Consider the following 3,988-nt stretch of genomic DNA (forward strand, 5'->3'; position numbering starts at 1 on the left):
CAACTTACATTTAAGCAACAAACGAATGCTCCAAACATTTTTCTAAATTAACATAATAAAAAAAACGAAACTAAATATAATCACTTTTCCATTACATACAAAACGGAACTATTTTAATAGCTGAAACAGTAGTATAAGCTGTTTTGGGAGAAGCGGGAAAAAAGACGGGCATCTGACGACGCACGCATTAACGGCGCATATTCTCTGAGACGACGAGGGACGAATCTACTAATTAATATGCGGTATATAACTGTTTTAATTTATTTCCTTAAAAGTAGGGTATGTAATTTTTCAAAAACACTTTAGAAAACTGATTCGGGCCGAATAGCAAAACAAACTTGTAGCCAATCAGCAGTAAGGGGCGTGTCTACTCAATGTAAAACAGCTATTTTCTATGTGAATATCTGTTAAACTGTAATTGATTGCTGTGATTTTCAGCATCATTACTCCAGTCTTCAGTGTCACATGATCCTTGATGAAGCCTTGGTGAGCAGAAGAGACATCTTTCAATAACATTTAAAAACTTAATTATTCCAAACATTCTCATGATCCTCATAAGTCCGTGTCATGTGTTTTTTTCCCGTAAAAATCAGTTCACACCGTGCCATTCAAACACAGAGTAACAGATGCTGCTACAGTGACGCTGGTCTCCATGGCGACGGGGGGAAGTCAAGAAATAACATCATGACATTAGCAACAATTACCTGAAGAACCACGATCAAGTGTTTCCGAGCAATTATAGCGATTAAAGCCAGCCAGATTAATTACATGTGCTACAATTAGATGTTCCTTTAACACACAGATGCAGAAATAAACATTGAACTGATGTAACATAATATAAATATGTATTGTATTTCAGTTAAAAGAGCTCTTGTTTATAAAGTCACACTGCTTTATTCTGATTGAGTTTGCATTGAAAGCCTTCATATGTGTTCATACAGTATTTTGCACTGACATCCAAACTTTATTTAGGCCTTTATGAATCAAACCACACAGTGTTTATCAGTAACTAATACAGTAGTCTGCTGTTGCTGATGGATTCGTGTAATAAAACTGTTTTCCGGCCATTTATTCTTCCTATGTCTGTTTGTAATAGAACCATTTATGAGCTAGAAAGAAAGGACAAATATTATTTTTACACTGTAAAAAAATCCATCTACTTAAATGAAAAAACTTCAGTTCAGCTGCAGTCGTAAGTATAATCAAATCAGAATCATTTTGACTTATTAAAACATATTAAACTGACTTATATATAATATAAATAGAGTTCAATCTTGTGTAACGTAAAAAATGAAGTTTAAATTATTAAGTGAATTAAAGTAATGCAAAAACACATGTTGCAATGACTTAGTGATTATATAATATATTACAATTAATAAATAAAATCATATAAAGACCCTAATTATGCTTTTTGACGTTGACAGCTCCGGCTTCTCCTGTCTGAAGCGACACGAGGGCGAGTAAACGATTAAAGTTTAATTTTCGGATGAAGCTTTAAGGCTTTTTGGTTGAAGTTAAATCAGACGTCTGAGAAGACGAACAAACTCTCATCGCACTATTCAATCAAAGTCATCTTTAAACAATTTGCCGTTGCATGAATGACGATTAAATCCAAACAGAGCCTGGTATTGTTGGAAGAGAATGCAATCAGAGGTTCATCATGCTCAGAAGCAGTGTTGGGGGTAATGCATTACAAGTAACACGAGTTACGTAATCAGATTACTTTTTTCAAGTAATTCAAACATGCAAAAACCATTCAAACAGACTGAGAAATAAACACTCACTCGTCACTCGTGATATGCATGCTTTTGTGCAACATCACAGGCTCTGAAGCTGAATGCATCGCGTGTGTTTGGACAGAATGACTGTCATCTGAGGCCTTTCTGTGTGGATTATACCGGAGTTTGAACTAAAACTAAATTATAGACTGAGCAACTGGCGTCTGTTTTCTTGGAGATCAGAGCTTTCCAGAAACTATGAGTGTCCTTAACCGTTTTAATGGCGAAATCCTGCAGGCCATGAACCAGAAAAGACATTTTAAAACATTAAACAACAAAAACAACAAAGAGAGAGATGGTATATTTACATTTTTAATGCATTAAAAAAAGAATTTAGTATATTTACCAAAAATAATCATTTTAAAAGGATATATAATGTATTTTACGTGTTTTAAATCATTTAAATTAATATATTTACTAAAAACATTTTTTTCAAACTCTTAAGAAAATATGTAGTATATGTTCAATATTTTTTAAGAATTTATCCACGATGGCTTGGGCTTCACCGGCGGAGACGCATTTCAGACACAAGCACAACATTAGAAATCAAGTCAAAACCAAATTTCCTTCAGTCTAGAGTCATTGGAGGTGAAGCGAACTAAACAAACCAAGACGATCAGCTGTTGATATCTAATATCTGTTCTCAAAGCCGTCGCAGCAGATTTTCAATCAGAGCGTGACCATAAAGGCCATGCAGCTTGCTGTCTGATGTCTATGTAGGCATGTCTAGAGATCAGATGTATTTCATTCTGATCACCTGTTGCTGAAGCTGAAATATAGCCTATAGCAAGAAATTAATTCAGTATGTGCATATGCTTTAGACTGAATAATAATGCCATCCTTATAGAAAAAACCTCACGTTTGGTGCTGAAATGCTCCCTATGTAGACAGCACACTAGGTTTTGATTTCATGCTGCTGTCAGGAGTTTCATTTCAATTAGAGTCGTTTCATTTTCAGCAGGGTTACCAAGTTTGAATTGAATGAGGCTGCTTTTAAACTCTTGCCGTGGGTTGGTTTTTTCCCCGCGGGTTAAAGGTTTGACATATTGCATGAATTATATTTGACAGAAATGCATGTAGTGAAGTATTTTATATTCTAGCCGTGATAAAGCTGTGCTGGATGATGAGTTTTGTGCGGGACGGTCAGCGATGTCTTTGAGCTCTTTTATGAAAACAGAATTGAAATTGGGTTTTACTAAAAATAATTATTTAAAAGCATTTTACAAAATATATTTGCTTATTTTTAAAACAATAAAAAAATTCAAATGATGTAGTATATATACTAGAAATAAACATTTTAAAACATTTAATAAAGTATATAGTATGTTTATGATTTTAAAGCACTTAAAAAGTAAAATGATTCAGTATTTTATCTAAAAATAAGCACCTTCCTTCATTTGTAAAAAGATATAGTATATTTGCTAATTAAAAAAATATTTTTGTTTAAAAACAACAAAGAGAGAGATGGTAAATTTACATTTTTAATGCATGAAAAAAAGAATTTAGTATATTTACCAAAAATAATCATTTTAAAAGGATATATAATGTATTTTACGTGTTTTAAATCATTTAAATTAATATATTTACTAAAAACATTTTTTTCAAACTCTTAAGAAAATATGTAGTATATGTTCAATATTTTTTAAGAATTTAAAAATAAAAATGATTAAGCATATTTACTAAAATAAAGCATTAAGACCTTTAAAATAAACCTTTAATATATGAACTAACTATAATTATTTTAATATATTTAAGAAAATGTATAGTATATGATTACTGTTTTTTAAAGCATTTTTAAAAAAAGATTATTTTGTATATTTACTAAAAATCAACAGTATACTTACTAATTTAAGCATTTAAAAAGAAAAAATAATTGTGTATATATACTACAAAATAAATATATTAATAAAAAATTAATTTAAAATAGTTTACAATATATTACTAAAAGGAATAATTTTAAAACATTTAATAGCATATTTACAATTTTTTGTAAACATTTAAAAATAAAAATGATTTAGAATATTTACTAAAAATTAAAAAAAGACATGGAATGTTTTGCTGATAAACATATACCTTAAAAAATATACAGTCTTAAAAATAAAGCTGCTTAAAAGGTTTTTCACAGCAATGCCATAGAAGAACCATTTTTGGTTCCACAGAGAAGCATTCAGTCAAAGGTTCTTTAAAGAACCATCTCTTAGCTTTTTATA

At 30.6% G+C, this 3,988-nt stretch overlaps 1 long non-coding RNA gene across 1 annotated transcript in view; it reads right to left on the reverse strand.

The window, feature by feature from the left end:
- Positions 1 to 1,934: 1,934 nt before the first annotated feature.
- LOC107732757 (uncharacterized) overlaps positions 1,935 to 3,988 on the reverse strand; it is a 3,181-nt gene continuing 1,127 nt past the window's right edge. Inside the window, exon 3 of the long non-coding RNA XR_001638903.1 lies at positions 1,935 to 2,009. This is a non-coding gene — a long non-coding RNA (uncharacterized LOC107732757). The remainder of the gene's footprint in view (positions 2,010 to 3,988) is intronic.

Source organism: Sinocyclocheilus rhinocerous, unplaced genomic scaffold (genome assembly GCF_001515625.1).
Source record: "Sinocyclocheilus rhinocerous isolate Xijiao unplaced genomic scaffold, SAMN03320098_v1.1 scaffold159, whole genome shotgun sequence".
NCBI classification, from domain to species: domain Eukaryota; kingdom Metazoa; phylum Chordata; class Actinopteri; order Cypriniformes; family Cyprinidae; genus Sinocyclocheilus; species Sinocyclocheilus rhinocerous.